We start from the raw sequence: 22598 nt of genomic DNA, 5'->3' as shown, positions 1-22598 counted from the left end.
AAAGGGCAGCCCTGGCGGAGTCCAACTCTCACTGGAAACGGGTTTGACTTACTGCCGGCAATGCGGACCAAGCTCTGACCCCAGTTGTACAGGGACTGAACATCCCTTAATTAGGCAAAATGTCTCATTATTATAAAATGTAATTTTATTTTATGTGCTTGAATACTTTTGAAAGTAGGTACTTTTTTACTTTTACTCATGTATTTTCTACCTGGAATAGTATATCTATTTTTACTGAAGTATCATTTCTGTGCACTTTTTACAGCTCTGAAAGTATTGCTGTTTATGCACAGTACAGTATTATACTGACTCAAAATTCCCAACATGGAGACAAATAAACGGCAGGCCAATTTGCTAAACACAGAATTTTCTCATTATTGTTACATATAAAGCCTTTCCAATGAAGTTTATTTACCCTTAGGCAAGAATAAAATACTTTTCAATGCTATCCAAGGATATGATCTAAAGACCTGTTCCTCTGGGTGTATTGTGAAAATAATATGTCATTATCTGGGAAAAGGTTACTGTTATTACTCAATAAGGATAATCTTAATAGGTGCAACTTTGCCTTGCTAGAAGAAAATATTTATAACAACCTTAGAATGCAATATAAGAAATTATTTAACAAAAGTGGGTCATTTGGCTCGGCATAGCTAACCAAATCCTTTTAAACCTAATTCAGCATAAAATAGGATTAATTAACATTTACCTAACATAATAACAACCCTATCTTAAATTGAAGTTGGTGCACTTTGACTACTGCCATTTAAATGATAATGTGATGAATTAAAATAACACTGATGACTTTTGAATTTTCTTTAGCATTTCCTTTGTATGAAACAACAAGGAAAATGAAAAGTTACATTTAAACAGAGTGCAGAGGAATGTCAACTGGCGAACCATACATTTGAATGTTGAAAGTAGCCACATGTTTTCTCAAACCACTTAGTAGTTTCTAAAATGGTAATTGAGAAAATATTAAAATTTAAGGAATATTAAAAAAATACCAAATTTGTACAGCGCCTCTAACTCAAGATCATGGAGGTAATCTTAAAGCATGCTGTTTGAAGAAGCTGTGGTTTAAGAGAAAAATAGTCATTGTGGTTGACTATAGCACTTGTGTTTATACACAAGCTGTTTTCACGCTTTCCTGGTGAGAGCTACACTGATCCTCACAGATGTGATCCTGTGTGAAACTGCCACTGGTTGCCTGCTCAACAGTGAAGTGTCTACTAAATTCAAGAAAAAAAAAACAGCAGATGTTGTTGGTCTATGAAAACATTTTTCAGGATAGTACAAAGAGTATGTACAGTTTATGGGCAGTGGGAGACATTATGTGCTTAATGTATAAGCAATTCAAGGCATATAAAAAGCTCACCAGGCTGCTACATATATTCCAGATAAGTTAATTAATGGAACGCTTGTTGAAATTAATGCGGTTTCTTTTATTGTTAGAGATTTTCTACTAACTTTTAATGTTTAAATAAATGCATGATTGATTTAAAGTACCCCGACAGCTCATGCAAGACAATAAAAGGAATTTGTAAACATATCTTTTTTGTGCATTTTGGTTGCTTTACTGCTGTTTTTAACTTCAGGCAATATGCTGCCAAACTCAGATAGGTTCATTTGAGATTGTCCCTATCTTTTCCCACTTCTATGTAGGATCGATGTGCTTGATCAACATTCACCATATAGCTCAGTCCTGCACCTCTTTGCCAGTCAAGCCATTTTCCTTCAGATCTTCTTTTACTTTATCCAACCACCTTCACTTCAGTTTCCCTCACTTTCTATTCCCCTGTACTTCCATTGTCATGACTCTTTTGCCCACATACGAGTATTCGTTGTCTGCGCACTATTGTTGTAATGATCTAATGTTCTAAAATATCAGTTTCTGTAGCACACAGTTTAAAACTTTTATATATTAGTAGTCAATTATCAGGTAAATATCTTCTGATCAAATGATTATCTATATCTGTAGCATCCAAAAAATGCCATTGCGGTCTCCTCTGGTTGCTTTGTATAAAGAATTTCTAATAGAAAAGATTCCAGACAAGTTGAACACTTGACATGCTACACACAGATTTCTTTGTAACTAAGACTGCATGAATTAGTCAGTTACTGAGATAAACAGCCTCAAAGGTAATGAGAGTATTGTGCTAAGAAAATAATATGTCATTAACAGGGAAACAGTAAACTGCCATCATTCAATGAGCCTGCTTCCCATAGAGTATAATGTTTTTGAATGCTGCATGCAGTAATGCCTTTTCTTATCTTCTTTTAATGGATCATTTTTTTTGCTCTGCCCCTCTCTATGTCTATATCTCAGTAAATAAATATACTTTCCTTTATAAATTCATGATATCGGGTTATCAGAACTATTGGTATGATTTTTATCTGCCTGATCAATATGCATTATGTGTTGCTTTAAAATGTAATCCAGTTTATACACTGAATTTAAACAGTGCTGCCCAAACCTTAAGGGAATATGCAGAAAAATTCTCTAACCCCTGCAGAGCTGCTTTAAGCCTAATGGCATGTGCAGGTGTAATCCAGGAGACTTTTGAAGACTGGTGCTAATGCATTTATAATTCTCCTTTATCACTAAAGTCTGATGGGTTGCCTTCGCTTTGAAATACTGGAAATGAAAAAAAAAAAAAAAAACCTCTGTTCTAGAAAAGTTCTTTGTTTAGCTTTACTCAGCAGCAGAGAGCAGTCTTGGGCACCTTAGACTAGTTTCATTTGTAAATAAATAAATCATCTGGCACCTCCACACCCACTGTTGGCACCAAAACTTCTTAGAAAAATGAATTACACATTTACAATAAGGGACATTATGCACAAAATAGACACCCTTTACATCCTTAAAAACTCGACTATCTACGTATTTTGTTTTTAAGTTTGTGAAAGCTTGTGTAGAAAATAGATCCTGGTGATATCATTCTAAGATAGAGAATAAAAAAGACTTTTTGTCAAACATCAACAGCACTTTTGTGGTTACTTCGATCTTCTTATTGAAAGGGAAAGATTGAAAATAATGTTATGATTGTTTTATAAGGTCAGTGACAAAACATGTTTTAGTTGTTTATCTAAAATATTGTTAAACATTTGGGCATGAATTTGGTTAACTGTTAAACAACATTAAGAGATATCTATCTCATGTTCACCTCTTTTACTCCAAGGCAGTCTTCATACTCTTCACCAAGCATACTGGAAAGCATTGGATAAGTGTGAGATATGCCTGGGGTGAAGCTCTTGATGTAGTGATCTATCTAATCTTCTCAAAATACAAGGAAAAATTGGCTGACATGGAGTTTCAATGCAGAGATGTTGATATCATTCTCTATAACATGATGGGATCTTGAGTAATCTGAGACAATCTCAAGATGATCTAACGAGGCCCCTAAAGTTCCTCACGCAGGAAATTATAAGAAGACCAGTAAACAGACTCCGTATATGCTAAAGAAATTGCAGCTCTCAGGTGGTCTGTTCTGTTTACCTTGCTGTTACCAGAAGCTTCAAAAGTAGACACACATGGGGTGTTTCTATGAAGAAATATAGGGAGTGATACAAAAAGTGGTTTATTACCCTTTAGCTGTTAACAGCATAACAAACTGTTTTAAAAATGTAAGTGACAAAATATTTGACATTCAATATACTTTATGTTGTAAGATTACGCATGTACAAAGCACATCCTGATTGTGATCCAAAAAAAAAAAAAAAAGAAAATTCATAATCTGTATCAGTTATTCCTGTTGAGGTTATGGTTTCAGACCTAAACCGATACGAGTGATAGTCTTTGATGTGTTTCAGAAGCACTGTGAATTTAGTTTCAATGTATGTTCCAGATATTAATGATGGTGTTACCTTCCTTCTGTGTCTTTTGTTTACTTAAAGTATATAATTTGTTTTCATGTACAGTAGTGTAAAATCAGGTTAAAAAATACACACAGACAGAAGTGTGAATGCTTAGTCTTTATGACAGTGTATACAAATGCTATACATTCTTGAAAATGTAACATACTCCTTCATATGAACAGCCAGTTTTGTCTTCAAATAAAATAAAGTGCAGAAATCTACAACTGTAAAATAGTACCAAGCAAGAAATGAATACATTCTTTTAAAATATATACAGTATCTTTGTGACAGATTGCTTTAGTTTTCATTCACATACAGTATTAACGTTATACTGTAATTGAAGACAAGCTTGTCTTTATGTGGCCATGCCTCAATTTAGTAATAAATAGTAGAATACAGAATATAAATTTTCATTTAATTCTTTTAGAGTAACGAGATGCAGTAGAAAAATATGAAACCCTACAATGCCAAATTGTTGACATTTTAAAAGTTTTAGTACAATTTCAAAGCAAAACAATTCACTCAAAAATTCATAAAAAATTCATACTAAAAAAGACTTCTTGTTTAAAGAAAGTTCTGTTTAAGACTTATTTATCTTGTTCCATTTCTCTGTAAGTTTGGTCACACAGTCACACTTCATGAAGAGTGTTAAGTGCGGTCAGAAAACTGTAGGCCAATCTTCTGTTTGCAAACTTATTTAACAGTCCATACTAGCAATGAGACTATTTCATAAATGGCTAAATTAGTACTCAGTTTTACAGATATAGCAAAAAAGTACTATTTCATGTTAACTTACAGGAGGTAAAAGACTATATGATAATTTAAATAACTATGAGAAACTGATATGTTATTGAAATTAAGCAAACACTTACTGTAAGTGAACTAAAAATTAACATTAACTTTTTAAGATTGGCTCTTACATTTCCAGCCCTTAATTATTTATAAGAGACAATTACTATATTTCACATCAAAAAAGGCCATAAACTATTCTTATTCTCTAAATATTGTTTTCAAACAACTATCAATTTAACTGCAAGCAGACAAACATTTAAGAATTTCTTATTTCAAATATTAGCTGTTTCTTATAGTAGGTACAGTTTGTTCACAGGTCTGTGTAGTGTGCTGGTTTTGGTCTGCACACTAACTCTTCTGACTACACCTTTGGCATATGGCATTGTCTTGATGATTTTGACCCATTACCCACAGAGTGCAGCATCATCTATTATTAAAACAATGTCTCCTGGTACAAATTTTTTTCTTAGTGTAAGCCATTTTCGATGTTCTTGAAGAATTGACAACTACTCCTTAGACCATCGTTTTCAAAACAAATCAGGCATGTACTGAACTTGCTTCCAACGTTTTTGATTATACTGGTCATTTTTAGAAAGAGTCAAGGAGGCATGTTGGGCTATGTCTTCAATAACAGTAAGTGACCTGGAGCCTCATGTATAAGGTAAGTCGTAGCCCACCGTCTGAGTGTCATATGAAAACTTATTAGGGTACAGACAAAAAAAATAGGCACACAGTGGGAAAAAAGCACGAAATGTCAACTGTAATCTCAAAATTTCCACTTTAATCACATAGTTTATTTTGCCATTAAAGTAGAACATCATAAACTTCATCTTAAAATAGTTTAATTTATTAGTTTCTCAAATCCCATTGTAACTAAAGTAGCACATTAAATGCTTTGTTCTGTATTTGATCTTCTATGTGTGTGAATAACTACCTGCTTCTTAAACGGGCTTTCTTTTTCTCCGACAGGACACATAATCCATTACATTCGTGATATTACAGCTCTCTGAATAATTAAAATACTGAGATGTATACGTGATATCTTTTTCATGATGTTAGGAATGAAAGCATGTTATTAAACATGGGAACACGGTGGCGCAGTGATTGTTCATGTCTCACGCAAGAGGCTTGCTGCGCCATGCGCGACCTTCGATGAAATAATTTATTGCAGCAGTACTGTCTCTTTCAAACGTACTAACCTCCAATTCCTGTTCTTACTTTTCTTTCTCCAAATACCCAATTGCCACACAATCAGCTCTGTAATAGACGTGAAACCATCTGTAAGCTTAGAACGCCGATTCTTCAAAACTTTTAAGGAACACTGAAATATCTTCGTAGTACATGTTTAATTATTCAATCCGTCTATCCTTCCAGTGTCGCATCAGCACCAGCAAGAATACAACGCAATGCAGGAACAATCCATGAACTAGCTAGCGCTGCGGCACCGTGTCCTCACATGTTTAATTATTAACAATACAGATTATTTAAATGAAGTTAAGGTTTTATCTGTATAATATAATCAACATATTTTGCTGCATTTCATCTTAAAAATGATATCGTCATCAATATGTAAATACATGCTTTATAAAGTGGTGCAGGTTGTGTAATATTGTAACTGTATCCCAAGTTTACAGTGAGGTGATTGTACTTATAAGTCCAAACAGTTCTACAAGGAGCACTTGATGGACTGATTTAGTGCGTTTATAGTTCTTGGGATGAAACTTTTTCTAAACCGCAAAGTTTGTACAGGAAAATCTCTGAAACCTTTTGCCATGGCTGAGGCAGCGTCTGCTTCATGCTGTATACCGATAATTCTCTTTCCGATCAGCTGCTGCTGTGATTCCCCACTCAGATACAGTGATATAAATACTCCGAGTGGTGCAGTGAGAGTAATATGGAAAAAGATGATATGCTGTGGCAACCCTTAACGGGAGCAGCTGAAAGAAGAAGAAGATGCATTGAGAGTAACAATGCTAAAGCAGTTATGGTATTTGGAATACTATGGCTATTCCCTGGACCATTATATTGCTGCAGGTTAATTACAATCAGATGCATTACACTAATAAACAATATGCAGTTAGTTTCAGTGTATTTATAAAGCCGCGTCAGGAATGTGGATCTAAGAAAGAAAGGGTGACCACACAGGAACAGTAGCATTGCTTTGACGCTGGGTGTTGCCAGTCTGCAAAACCGAGGCCCCTGGTGTCAGAGCTTCCAAATCATTTGGGTCATTTGATATCTTTGAAAGGGGTCTGTTATGAATGACTGATTCCACTTCACACAGTACTGTTTGGAGACTTTTATTATCAAGTGTTTGTTGGTTGAGTATCAAGTTGAGAAGTTTTCTTATGCTTCTGATTTCTCTTTCCCATACACCACGTTGATGAGAAGCTGATGGTGGGCTGAAAATCCATTTTATTTCTTTCTTCATCATCTGGCATTGATACAAGAATCAGTGTCCAAGCTGTGTGCAATCCCTATGTGTACAGCTCTGATTGTTAGATAGATGAAAATTATTCCATTCCTCTTGACTAGACTTCATCCTCTGTAAACATGAAAGGGTCCAAAATAATCAACTAAAACATTGGAGAAAAGTGGTTGGTCAGGTAAACATTCTGGCAAGTCTGCCATTTTTTGCTCAGCTGCTTTTTGCATTCTGTCTTCTGCATGTTGTACACTTTGAAATGATTTTTCTGATAATTTCAGATTGACTGACTTCAAGTTGAAGTATCTTTTTTTCATTTTTTAATTGTAGCACTATGTCTTTAAACTTGAGAAACCATGCCACAGATTTCTTTAAGTGTAGCCTTTCTGGGGTGTAGGTAATGAGTTTATTTACAGGTTCAGTACCCTCTTCTAAATGTGTCATGTTAACTGCACAGATTTTAACTTCTGGATCATCTTCAGAAAATTAATCATTCAGTTGATATGGTCTTTTTAGCCACTTATGTTCTGGCTTGATACCATGTGGTGCAATTGAGAAAACTTTCTATGCTTAGTCCACTTTATGCTTGATATACTGTATTTAGGGCAGATGTAACATAGTATCATCCTGGAGCACTAACGTCTATAGCAATGAAGTGCTTGAAGAAGCTAGTCAAAAATCACACAAATGCTTTTCTCTACCAAAAGAACTAGATCCATTACAGTTTGCATATCACTCCAGTGGATCCACAGAGAGTCACCTTCAGGGCCTTCTTAACGCATGGGCATGCTGGGCAGATGCCTGGGGGGCCCCACAAGCATAGAGACCTCATGATAATCTATGTATGTTGTGACTTGCCGTTCAGAAATAAATACTATATTATACTAAACTATAAATATTTGTTTTTGTATTACAAGTGGACATTAGCATTCACTTCTGATTTAGTATCACAGTCACCTCTGCAACTTCACGTGCATGTATGTGTATGGATCTCACACATTACATAACAAAAAAGTGTATATGTTAACATCACTTCGACTCAATTATCTGCAAAGAAATCTTGCAAATATTTGTGTTGGAATACTTGATTAATAATAAATAATTCATAATAATTTCATACCGTGCCATCTCCGTCTGTATGGTTTACCAATTGAGTATCATTTATTTGTTGAAATTTTTGTATTTTTCAAGGCTCATGTTATATTAATCAAACGTTTGTGTTGATTAATCTTTGCTGTACAGTATGTTTTTTAATGTTTAAACAATGACTTTGTTGGAAGTACCAATACAATAAATATATTTTTAATTTTATCAACCATTTAAATTTTTATTCCTCTGAGTGGTTGTGTAGGTAGGAGCCCCAGTGCACTGCTTTGCCAGGGGACAATAATGTTGTTAAGACGGCCTTGGTCAACTTGAGCGTTCATACAGTACTGGCCCTCATGGACAACAAGAATGTAGTTTAAGTCTGATGCTATTTATAGACTATACTTCTTCATTTAACACAATAAGCACCTCTAGGCTTCTTACCAAGCTGAGGAAACCACATCTGAGCACTTCATTGTGCAATTGAAATATTTAACTCCCTGATAGGCAGACCCCAGATGGTTTAAATGGATGGCTACACTTTATTATTCCTCTCACTCATCACTGGAGCTCCACAGGGTTGTGTTCTGAGTCTTCTGCTGTACGTCCTCTACACATATCATTGCACGGCTGCACATTAATATAATTTTTAAGTTTGCTGATGAAACAGCTGTGATATACCTAATATCTAACAACAATGAGCATGTTTATCTGGATGAAGTGGAAAGATTGTTACACTGGTGTCAGGACAACAGTGTACTCCTGAATGTCAGCAAGACAAAGGAGCCGATTGTGGCCCTTGGAAGAAAACAGCAGAGGCACTATCACCCCCTCAGTATTAACAGCACCTAGGTGTACAGGGTGCTTACCTAGGTGTCCACTTCACAAACAATCAAATCTGGTCCATAGCACAATAACACTTTGATAAAGAAGGCATGCCATCGTCGTTACCACATCAGACACCACAATGATTTTAGGCTGTCCTCCCAGATACTAAATAACTTCTATATATCAACCAACAAAAGGACGCTGACAGAAAGTATTATTGCCTGGTTCAGGAGCAGTATGCAGTAGGTCTGTAAGGCTCTACTGAGAGTGGTTTCCAGGACATCTACACCAAACTATGTCAGACCAGGGCAAAGAAAATGATCAATATAACCAGTCATCCCAACAGCAGCCTCTTTCTTGTGCTGTGGTCAAGTAAATGCTACTGCTGCCTAAAGTTCAGTTCAGAGAGACTGAAAGCCATGGACTATTGTTACTTTATATTCTTTATATATCCTTTATATTCTTCTTAAAAGCACAGTCATTGGAGTTGAGCAACTAAGCATTTCACTACATACAGTACTGCACTGTACACATAATTGTGACAAATAAAATAAAATTTGATTTGATTTGAATATCATAGCATAAATAGCATAACATATTTTTATATAATGTCCATTAGCTACTTAATTTAAGTTTATTCATTATTATATACAGTATATTGAACATGCCAATCTTTTTTTGGAATGCTCTGTGTGTGACTCATAATGTCTTCCACTAGTCTGTATGTCTTTTAGTTAACTGTGTAGTTCTGTTTTGGGAATAATAATACTGTAATGGTGCTGACTCTTCCAGCAGTGGGGGTTAGCAAGAACCAAGAACTGCAACAGGGGTGAATCAGCAAGAGGAAGTGGTCTGACTGGTAGACTATTATTCAAATTAGCAGTTTGGTGAACCAGTCACAGCTACACTGTCACCATTCTAGAGTGTAACATTAGCAAGCAATCCTTCTAAGTATAGTAAGCCACTTAAAACAGCAAAAAGAAGCAATAATCTGTGTAGTCACTCTGGGCAACAACTATCTATAATACAATATAAATAAGGACCTCCGTGCATCCTCTGTTGTCAGTGTCATAATCATATTTTTAAATGTCTGGAATCATTGTTATTTTCTGCTCTGTTGCCTTTATTATGTTCATGTTCATTTATTTGTATCATTGTTTTGTTTTGTCATTGTATTGCTTTGTTAAATTGTTCTATTACAGTACATTGCCAGCACATTCCTGCTGCCTACTGTATGTGCTGCAGTGTCGCTGGATTGATGACCGAGATCACTCTTACTGTAATGCTGGCATATGTACTCTGTGAGCATGTGCATGCGAATACTTTACTGTGTTAATACGCTTGTGCTGCTTGTGACCTCACTAAAATCATTGTCTAATGGGGCAGATCCTAGGCTAGTCGGTTATCAGCTTTTTCCTACTCTTTTTTGTGTGATATTCTTCACCAAGTGTGCTTGAACACTCTTCTTGCCTTTGTGTTCTTACTGTTTGTCTGTTGCTTACAGATCCCCCCAGCACCCCTGTTGTTGTATTTCTTTCCTACTTTCATTTTCAGCAATGATAATCAGTCATAGGTCAATAAAGATAACACCAAAAACATATTAACTTGCCAAATAATTTTTGAAGGAGCATTAACCATTATATATTAATTGACAAACTGCCTCCATCATGACTTCACCGAATAAAAGAGAAGAAACAAATGTAACCTTTTAAATTGTGATTATTTTTAATAGTCCTTTTTCACACACAGATGCATATTACTAAGCGTACAACAACAATTATTAAAGTACCACTATGATATTTCATCTGTTAAAGAAAACAGAAGGCCCATAATACAAAAATATAGCACTAAATGATTTTATTGTGATTGGTTTCCTTTTCCATATTAAGTATGATGACTTTTTCTTTTAACTTAAAATACTTGTACTGTTTAAATATGCATATTAGTTTGTAGGTTTTTATAGTATTTGTGAATGTCTTATGAGTGTGCAGTGCAGCAACTTATACCCTTACACCTGTTCTCTGTATTTCTAACCTTTACAGTCTCCTTACTCCCTTGGCAAGCTTTATGCATGTGTCTGCCTTGACAATGTGGAAGAGCATAGCCAAGGTTAATCATTTCTATTGAATCAGAAAGTGCTTGACATTTAAAATTCTGTGATGATTATAATGTTTATTAAAACTTTGCAGGTTTAAAAACCTTGGAATAAGGAAAAGGGCAGCTGTTAAAAGAAGGTGACAGGTGTGCAAATGGCTGTTGTCAATTACAAAATAACAGAAAAAATTAAAAACTTATCTGTAATATTCCATACACCTAGGATGCCTTATGATAGGAAAGCGAACAGGAGACTGGTTTACACATACATCGTGTTTCATAAAAAAAGCAAGATGTTTTACCAGCAATGACTGTAACTTATTCTCCTTCATATAGGACTTTGTAGGTAACAAGATGCTTTTACAATCCTGTCAAAATGAATTACGTTGCTGGGATGAACCTATTCAGTAAAATGTTAATTTAATGTTTCACACTCCTCTGGAAATCTTCAACATTATGTTTGATGTGTGATATTTAATTTTAGCAACTCCAAACAAGTGAAATGTTTTCATTCTGTTTTTTATATTTTTATTTTTATATTAATCATTAAAGAGAGGGTGTGAAAAGTGTGATAATGAACTTATCTCTACACAGTGGAGAGTGCTGCTGTTTCTTGACTTCAGGGATGAGATTTTGATGCTCAGCCGATAATTCTGAAGGTTGAGTCTGCACCTTCTCACCATGAATATAGAATTTCCCCCACATCTAAAGACAAGCATGTTTGGTTAACTGGAAACCATAAGCTGAAACAGTATGAGATATGTATGCATGTGTGTATGTGTGAGAATTCCCTGCAATAGATTGTCACCCCATGCAAGATGGATTCCTAGTTTGTCCTAGTTCCTGGTCTTATTGTCAGGTTGTCAAGTTATTTACCTGCCTATGGAAAAGTCACAGATATAGGAGCACCAGAATCATGAGGTAGAAGGGTCCTTTCATGAGATTGGTTGGACCAGAACTGACTCAGCTGTAGAATGACCAATTAAGGGGCTGTGACTTGTTGGCCGAGGTCTCCAGGACTCTGACTGTGTCTGGCTTGGCTGACCCCTTTTCTACAATCTGGTTATGGTTCTGCAATAAAATGATGGACAGATAGTGTTGTTTTTCATTTATATTAAAGTTTCTATTTTGGTTTTGATGTATTTTAACAAAGCTGTATCCTCATATGTGATAGTTTTATATTTAGTGAGTGGCATAATCTATTCTTGCATTTTGCTTTGAGAGTTGTCGTGGTGTTCTATACCTACACTTGGTGAGCAGTGCTGTGCAGGAACAAAGTAGCTGTATTTCAGCCGTGGTAATGATAGATTGGCCGTCTAGCTCAGTGAAGAGGTTTACTTATGTTTTATTTGTGTGTTGTATTTACCATATTTTTTGACACCCATTGCATTCTCAGCATACTGAACCTGGAGGGGGGGGGTCTCTCTCTGATTTGCCTGTCCCAAGATTTCTTCCATTTTATTCCCTTCAAGAGATTTAAAAAAAAATTATTCTTGTCTTAGGGTAGTCAAGGCTGGGAGGGCTGTCAAAAAACAGGGCCTGTTAAAGCCCATTGAGGCATTCCTTGTGTGATTTTGGCCTATACAAGGAATACATTGTTGTTGTTGTTGCTGTTATTGATCTAACATTATAATATCTGTGCTTCAGTAACTAAACACCTACACATATTTATTCTTTACTACAAAACAGATCTTGGTCATTTACTTATTCTTTCAGCTTTTTCCTAAGGTGAAGAATCTTTAAAGTACTTATTTTCTCAACAGAATTTTTGAAACTATTGTGTAATTTGCTATCTGCAGTGGGGATACCTTTCTTAATATTGAGCTATGTCAACAGTTTACTTTCCTGTGTAAGGAAAAGTATTTTTAACTTAACTATGCTGAATAAGTGACTTATATGATGTACAGTATGTGCCTTAGGACCTGAAAGTAATTTGCAAAAGTATGCAGTCCTGAAGCTATGGCTCTATGGGTGCATTTCAAGTGCTGTCATTCATACAAATTAAATTCTGCAGGATAAAAATGATGCAGCATCATGAGCAAAAAAAGAACAGAAGCTAAACTACACTAGAATTTGTCTATAAAAGGATTGAGCAATGAATTGTGCATGAGTCAGCGTGGCGAAGTATGGTTTAGAAAAAGACCAACTGACGCATTTATAAATCTATAGATTTTTAAATCTTTTTTGGAAACAGTAAAGTGTTTTTAAGTTTACATTGAGTCAATTTTCAATAATAACAACCAAATCACATTATATTAAATACCACTGCATATAGTTTGGCACATATCAAGGTATTGGATTGTTAAACGGTTATTTTTTGTCCATTTTTGGTTAATCTGAAGAAAAAGAGATGCTAAGATTTAGTTTATAGTTGAGCTGAACGTAAAATTCCTGAATGTGAAGAAAGCAATGCATATTGTTACTGAGCATGTGTACCTCATAATGGAGGCTTTTTTCCTGAACACTGAAACTTTAATTCTGCTTTTCATAGTGCTAACAGTGATAGAAAAACAAAGAGAAAAGTAAACAGCAAAACTTCTGTCCCACTAAGTCTAAACAGACAGCTGTGTTGCGTGTACATCAGCTACATTGGCCGACTCTCTTGCCTAATTCTTCCTTCCTATTAAAGGTCTCCTCCTGCTCACAGCCTCCACCTTTTCTATCTTTTGTCTGTCTTCCCTTTTCCCCTCCCATCATGTGCTTGTCACCAATTATCCTCCCAACTCCAAACTTGCCTTACTGATGATCAGAAGGGGTGCCTCAAATGACGTCTGGAGTCAAAGCTAACTTCTAGAACTTCTGGAGTCAACCTGCTAGATCTTTGTGTACTGGCCTCAAGTGTCCCTAATGAGTTTCTAAATAAGAAGTTCAGGTAACTCCAGCACTCTGTTCATTATAATGTGTTGCCAGGACCCATGTATATCATAATGAGTCTTCCTGCTGTCAGTTGTCCTGATATGCTGTGTAAAACTCTCCAGTATCCCCAGTGATGTTTCAGTTCTGATATTAATTGTAGTTTTAGTTTTTATTTTATTTTTATTTCGTTCTAGTTTTCAGTGAAGTCAACAATTTTTATTGTTATTTAGTTCTGTGTTTAAAATTTTGGTTTTTATTTTATTTACTTCTGGCTTTTTTACATAATATTAGTATAATTTTAGATTTGTTCTGCTACAAGACTACAAATACTGGCCTACACATATTTCAATGCAAGTTATGTTTCAGTCAACAAAATACACTCACAGTTCATAATGCCGTTAAACACAGCTTGACTATCGATGATCAAACAGATTAAGTGGCCTAATGAGTACAGCCAGCAAGATCAAATGTTTCAACCCAAGAAACAAGTCTGTGCAAGCACACTGCTGTTAAGCTTTAAACAAGCATGCATTTCGAGAGATTTGTTCATGTAGCAACGACGTCCATTGCACAGATAGCCACACAGTGAAAATATTCGCTTGACAAATGCCTGTAATGCAAGTGCACAGACAAGGTCCTCAGCCACTTGCATCAGCAGACTGTATGTTGACGATTTCTGCTGCCAGTACTGAAGAGCAGTGACGTACGGTGAGGTTTATGGCTGGTGAGGCACTGACTCCTTCAGAATCAGATTTACAAATATATGAACACAAATGAGTAGCTTATTCACTACTCCAATTGGCAGCATGCACATTGACTATTGGTTATGTTTCATAGCTCATCAACATTCTTTATACACACATAGGTAAGGTACATATTTGGCTAAGAAAGAACGTTACATTTATAGTGGCCAGAGAGAGCGCATTTGCTCTGCATCCTCTATGTGTTCTAAATTTGCTGTTGCAATTCCACAATTCATACTCATTCAATACAAATGAAAGTATAGAGTGGTGTACAAAAAACGGATTTCAATTTTGACCTTAATTGAAATATTTAGTTGTTTTTAAAAGCTTTTAATTCTGATGCTTTAATCAATTTTAATACAGACTGTTCAACAAAAGGATAACAAGAAAAGCAAAAGAAAATTTTATTTAAGGTAAAAATTTAGTTTTTAAATATTGGATTTTTCTTTCTTAGTCTGATCCCATTTTTTTATAAAATTGAAAACCATTTATGTTTTACCTTTATTTGTAAATGAAGTCCATGTGCCTATCCTTCTTCACGAAAATCTCTGTCACTTTCTTGTAAAAGTCCTCCTTATTTTCCCTTAGTTTTAAAAGTCTTAATCTTCCATTTTGGCAGTCAGTTGGAACAAAAAATAAAAATAAATGGACCGCTGCAGTGTACTTGCCTTTATCATATCGCTAACTTATTGGCACCTAGAGCCTTTGCGTAGAAGAACAGCAGCAACAAGCGCCTGTTGGGCTCACATCCGCCACCTTCATTGCGGCACGGTACTGTCTGCCTTACCTTGTCCCTTTTCACTGAGGTTTTATATCTGATCAGCAAGACTAAATATGTCAGTCACATTCTTTAAAGATATTAGAAAGACTGTGGAAAGTCAGGGTGTATAAAAAACGCGTCTGCAAACATTATATTGGCGACATACAGAGAGACAGCAACAGGCATGCGCCAACTGCATTCATCAACCCAGTGTGTGAGGGATAGCGAAGTCCAAGGTGAGGCTTGGTTCGTCTCGTTGCTGCCGCACCTTGCGTTTCTCCCCTATATTTGACCAGGAAATGCGCATATTCAGTGATTTTGACTATAAAAATGATCAAAATTGTTGGAATCATACAGAAAACAAATTTATAGCACAGACCAGTGGACAAATTTATTTTATGTTATCATTATTAGTTTTTTTTTTAGTTTTCATGATGACAGCTGAGACCGCACGTCCTTGTATGAAGTACAGTCATGGTGCCAGAGAAGTGCTGAACTTCCACTAAGTACTGATCCAGCTACATATGCTTTTATTATCATCTGCTCTGTAATTAAATTACTGTACTTCCACGCATTACTTTCTCGCTTTCTACCCACAAACATTTGTGCAAAACTCACCATCGTCAACAAAAATTGTTTACTACTTCAACCTGACAAGCCAAATGTGCTCAACAAACAAACAACAGTCCTTTATGGAAGTTGTACCACGTGACTATAGTAAGTCCAAGTTACAATATCACCCAATAGTAAACAGCGAAACATAAATGAACGGTCAGGGCAACCTACAAACAACCCCTCTGTACAACTGAACCAGACTGAACGAAAATGCTATTGCTGTTTTTTTCATTTTTACTCAATTTTCATTCTTGTTTTAGTTCATTCACATATCACTAATTTTTATTTTTATTTAATTTTAGTTTCTCTCTTTGCCTTAGTTTCAGTTCTCGTTCTTGTAAAATGAAAAACAATATTTTTTGTTCTAATTCTCATTTTTGTTATGAAAATATCACTGGTATCCACCATTGTCATTTAACCACATAACTATTTCTGATGCAGTTAACTCAAGTAATTCCACAATTAGGAGGCATACTGTTGTCTATTTCCTATTTCTGGTATACACACAACTAGGACTAATGTCCTTTCCCTGGAAAAATACTTCAGGGTTCAGTACCAGGCCCTCAGTTATAACATGTATCTGTTGTTCACGCTTGTGCTGTACCCATGCCAAATGAAATGCAGGGGTACGCAGCACACATACAGATTATAAAGTAGCATGTCCTAGTGACCCATGTATTCCGACTACGGCACATACAGGATTTCTTCTGTACAAATAGTCTGCGGTGTGCTAAGCTGGTGATGCAATTGTAGATATCCAAACACTTCATCTATTCAAGGTCAACTGCAGTCAGGTAGGGGTATATTATCCCAAAATCGTCAGAAGCTTTTGCTCTTTTGAACGTATTTACAAATTAGAATATCCACACAAAATGAATTTATATTGACATAACAAACATAGGAAATCAGCAGACGGTCTTCTCTGTTGTCAGTAGCTTCATCCAGACTGCCAGCAAAGCATTTTCCTTTTATTTTGTAAAAGTGCTACTCTTTTAGATAATCTCAGAGGTTACTTGTACATCTTGAGCAATGTTTTAGGCAGAGTGATTTTAGTTTTGAAACTCATTGCCTTTATCTAACTATCTATTAAACTATGGGTAGTAGACTTGAAAAAAATCAGTGTTAATATTGATACTTAAGGAAATCATGAAAGGTATAAATCCCTTTTCATGGCACTGTACTTTATATATAATTTGTTTTGCAAATATTATTAGCTGTTCATCTTCGAATAAGGTATATTAGCTACTCTTTTTTTCCAATCATTCCTTCTAGGGTCTTTGATATTTCCTGGAAAAATAACTAAGACATTGCATAATAATTTAATTTGGCTATTTCAGATACTCAGTAAATAGCGCTATATAAATGTAATGAATTATTATTATTATTATTGTATAACACTGACAAATATGATTATGTGTTATGTGTCCTTCAGACTTAGATATTTTCACTTTTTCAGCCAGTTGGTCCATGTTGATCAGTATCAGACTAAACCCTAGATTGGTCTTGGGTCCACCACAGGCCTACTCATGCACACATGCACACTCTCACTAGCCCGATTTAAGGCTGCCAGTTCAGAATTGGTATTTAATGTAACATTCATGTCTTATAGACTGGGGGGAATGGTGACTGGCCTGGGTTCCATTGGGTATGAGGATTGAAATGCCTGGAGAAAGACTCCTGTAGAACCTGCAGACTTCCCACATTTAGTGACTACATCAGAATTTAAATGCAGGATTTTTGAGCTATAAAGCAGCAGTGCTAACCAGTAGGCCACAGTGCTGTTCCTGATTATTTATAACCAGTCACAAATGTTATAAATAACCCTGAAATGCAGGAAGAACTTTGCAGAACTAAAGTCTCTCAGGTCAGCCTAGAAAATACTTTTTTTTTTCCTAAAATATTCTTGCCTTCCTTTTAGTATTCCTCTTTCTGAGTGGGTCCAGTGGTCCATTGTGGGAAACAGTACACCATTATATTTAGAATAATATATTTATATTCTCTGTTCCTTCTCTCATGATTAAACAGTATGTTAGAGTAAAGTTTTAAATGGCTGCTTGCGTGAAACATATATATTGTAATAGCAACCGTTTTAAGAATGTATTCTTTTTGTATGATTCTTATTTTTACTTTATCTGCTAATCATGTTGAACTCAAGTAAGTAAAAGATTTAATTTTGCTCATCCATGCAAGATGTACATGTTTCATTATTTATATTTTCACACCTTAAATGACTGTTGTGGTCAGGCAATAGGACAGCAGTCTCAAACACAAAGAAATTTTGGGGTGGTAACCTGGGGCCTCATGTATAACGCTGTGCGTAGAACTCACACTATAACATGGCTTAAGCACAAAAGTGGGAATGTGCGTACACACAGAAAAATCCAGATGCAGGAATCTGTACGTACGCAAACTTTCACGTTCTTCCACTACATAAATCCCGATCAGTGTGAAAAGTAATGCACGTGCACGCGCCTTCTGTCCCGCCCCAACTCCTCCCAGAATTATGCCTCTTTGAATATGCAAATTGATATAAATAGCCTTCTGTGAAAAGACAATGGGAAAAGCACGGGGGAAAATATAAGAATTTCAGCGAATACCAAGTGGAGGCAAAGGAAAAACGTACTATTTGTTTGTTTAAACAGTGGTATAATCAACAAAAGGAAGTTGATCGAGTGACAGAGTGTCGGAGAAACTCGAAAGCTCAAGTTCACAAAGTCGCACAGTGCCTGAAATAAAAAAGATGTCACATATCAAAGTCGCTGTGAAAAGGCAAGTCGTAGCCCACCGTCTGAGTGTCATATGAAAGCTTATTAGGGTACAGACAAAAAAATAGGCACACAGTGAGAAAAAAGCACGAAATGTCAACTTTAATTTCGAAATTTCCACTTTAATCACGTAGTTTATTTTGCCATTAAAGTAGAACATCATAAACTTCATCTTAAAATCGTTTAATTTACTAGTTTCTCAAATCCCATTGTAACTAAAGTAGTATGTTAAATGCTTTGTTCTGTATTTGATCTTCTTTGTGCTCTGTGTGTAAATCACTACCTGCTTCTTAAACGGGCTTTCTCTTTCTCCGACATGACACATAATCCATTACATTTGTGATATTACTGCTCTCTGAATAATTAAAATACTGAGATGTATACGTGATATCTTTTTCATGATGATAGGAATGAAAGCATGTTATTGAACATGGGAACACGGTGGCGCAATGCTTGTTCATATCTCATGCAAGAGGCTTGCTGCGCCATGCGCGACCTTCAATGACATAATTTATCACAGCAGTATTGTCTCTTTCAAAGTACTAACCTCCAATTCCTGTCCTTACTTTTCTTTCTCCAAATACCCAATCGCCACACAATCAGCTATGTAATAAACGTGAAGCCATTTGTAAGCTTAGAACGCTGATTCTTCAAAACTTTTAAGGAACATTGAAATATCTTCGTAGTACATGTTTAATTATTCTATCCGTCTATCTTTCCAGTGTCGCGTCAGCGCAAGAATACAACGCAATGCAAGAACAATCCCTGAACTATCTAGTGCTGCGGCACCGTGTCCTCACATGTTTAATTATTAACAATACAGATTATTTAAATAAAGTTAAAGTTTTATCTGTATAATATAATCAACATATTTTGCTGCATTTCATCTTAAAAATTATATCGTCATCATATGCGCTTTATAAAGTGGTGCAGGTTGTGCAATATTATAACTGTAGTGCAAGTTTACAGTGAGGTAATTGTACTTATAAGTAAACAGTTCTACAAGGAGCACTTGATGGACTGATTGAGTGCGTTTAGAGTTCTTGGAATGAAACTTTTTCTAAACCGCGAAGTCCATACTGGGAAGTCACTTAAGCATTTTGCCGTGGCTGAGTCAGCATCTGCTTCATGCTGTATACCGATAATTCTCTTTCCGATCAGCTGCTGCTGTGATTCCCCACTCAGATACAGTGATATAAATACTCCAAGTGGTGCAGTGAGAGTAATATGGGAAAAGATAATCTGCTGTGACAACCCTTAACGGGAGCAGCTGAAAGAAGAAGAAGATGCAGTGAGAGTTACAACGCTAAAGCAGTTATGGTATTTGGAATACTATGGCTGTTCCCTGGACCATTATATTGCTGCAGGTTAATTACAATCAGATGCATTACACTAATAAACAATATGCAGTTAGTTTCAGTGTATTTATAAAGCCGCGTCAGGAATGTGGAGCTAAGAAAGAAAGGGTGACCACACAGGAACAGTAGCACTGCTTTGACGCTGGGTGACGCCAGTCTGCAAAACCGAGCGGAGAAATTGCGTACAACAAGGTATGAGGTACCGTGGAAATGTGCGTGGCTTTACGCCAAGTTTAGGTTTTATACATCGCGATTTGAGCGTGGAAACGTTCGTACGCAACATTTCTGTGCGTACGCACCGTTTATACATGAGGCCCCTGGTCATCCCATTTATTCGCGACCAGATTTGCTCTGTGGCTTTGCATATACTCAGAATAAAAAAGGTTCACTTCTCAGAGTGTTGTCTTGTGGCTTGCTCTGGCCTGATAAGACACAGCTTTCAGTGACATCCAGCTTTTATGGTGGCCAGACAGGAAGGGGTGGGGTGGGGTTAGGTGTCCTCACTGGCCAACTTCTCCATACTGTGAGGGAAGAAGAAAGAGAAGATAAAGTTAGAGGAATCTTCCTCTCTCATCTCGGTGGGTTACTGCATACCTGTACTGAACCTGTGAAGGAGTCCTCTGACACATATGTGTGGCACTGTTTACTCAAGCTTATCAAAGAGTTGGTTTGTCTCCTCTCATACCTTTAAGACTGATGAATGTACTTAATTTCATGAAAGCAGGTTATCTTCTGTTACTCAAGTTTATTTTGAAGCATCATGTGAAATATAGCATCATACTTTGATTTTCCTAAGTTTCTTTCACTATTAAACTTAAACGTTTTATAATAAAAAGGAACAAGACAGAAACTCTATATGTCTGCAAAGAAGCGTTATGCATTATGCTTCATAATGCAGCAGTTTTGTAGAGCAGAAGAAATGCTGAATTTTCCATCAATGCCATAATGTAAAGTTAAAATGGATACAGACAACTGATAAAAAATAGCTACAGGAAACCAAAGAACAAGGAAAAATTGATAAAGGAAGACGGTATCATAACAAATGGAAAGAGAATACAGTGGATGTGCAAATAAAAGAGTTATGAGCACAACAAAACTGAATTTAAAGTTGCTGTACTTAGATGTGAAACACTACAATTTGATAAGGCTAACAAAATAAAGGGACTCTGCAGTGGTAGCCTGCAGCACATCAGGTAAATATCTGAAACAAAGCAAAGTTATTTACTAAGCTGAAATATTTCTCCAGGATAAGATCAAGTCAGATATGACATCTCATTTACAAGGATGTCCTGAGGCAAAACAGCAGAAACAAAAGATACAGTATTCAATCATACAGCGAGTAGATATGCAGTGCTACAATGAAAACATCAGTGTTCACACTTCAATGAATGTAAAATTTCAACAGGACATGAAAATAATTTGGGGCAGAAATACCACTGATACCATCTGCTAGTCCTAAAAGCAGTAATATGGCAAGCACATTTTGTGGTTCAGGAAAGAACTTTGATCAGAGTAGAACAAATAATTGATGTGAAGAGGATGGGGAAGTTACAGGTTAAATGTTAGAAAGAGTAAAACATTTTTTTTTGTTAAATCCAGAAATATATATATACACATACAGCATTTATGTAATAGTTTTTTTAACCTATAACATTTTTTTTATCTGAATACCACAAAGTATTAGCGCTGTTGAATGTTGTGGTTTATATCTTGCTACTGAATAGAATCAATAATATAAAAATTAATAATATAGAATATGGAAATATGAACAGGGCAGCACAGTGCCACAGTGGCAGTGCTGCTGCCTACCAGTAATAAGACCAGGGTGCGTGTCCTGTGTTCTCCATGCATGGAGTATGCATGTTTTCCCGGTATCTGCATGGCTTTCCTCTGTGTGCACTGGTTTCCTCCCACAGGTCAAAGGCATGCAAGTTAGGTGAATGGGCATTTTTAAATTGGCCCTATCGGTGCTTGTTGTGGAGGTGTGTGTATGTGTGTGCCCTGTGATGGACTGGGACTCAGGGTTTGATTTCTGCCTTGTGCCCTGTGCTAGCTGTTTAGGACAAAGCTGGTTAGGAAATCTCTGATTGACTGACATATATGAGTCCTGATGGTAGATAATATTGTTAACTGTCCTCTGAAGTTTTTTAGTTAAGGAAGACAGAGGTTTCGAGTTAAGGTAGTTATGAGCAGCAACATTTTGCAATTTGATTAACACATGTACATTAGAATTTCAATGTATTGTGTACATGTGAAAGTAATGACCCTATAAACTAATAATCTTTTAAAAATGAAAACTATTTACAATGATGATGGTTTCTTCTAGTAAAATAATATACAGTATGTGATTTCCTTTAGTATTTTTTTCTTTATACAATGTTTTGTCTTATTGAGTAATATATTGCTCTACTTTCCCTT

This window comes from Erpetoichthys calabaricus, chromosome 11 (assembly GCF_900747795.2).
Source record: "Erpetoichthys calabaricus chromosome 11, fErpCal1.3, whole genome shotgun sequence".
In the NCBI taxonomy this organism is placed as follows: Eukaryota; Metazoa; Chordata; class Cladistia; order Polypteriformes; family Polypteridae; genus Erpetoichthys; species Erpetoichthys calabaricus.
Note: the sequence above shows the minus strand (reverse complement) of the source record.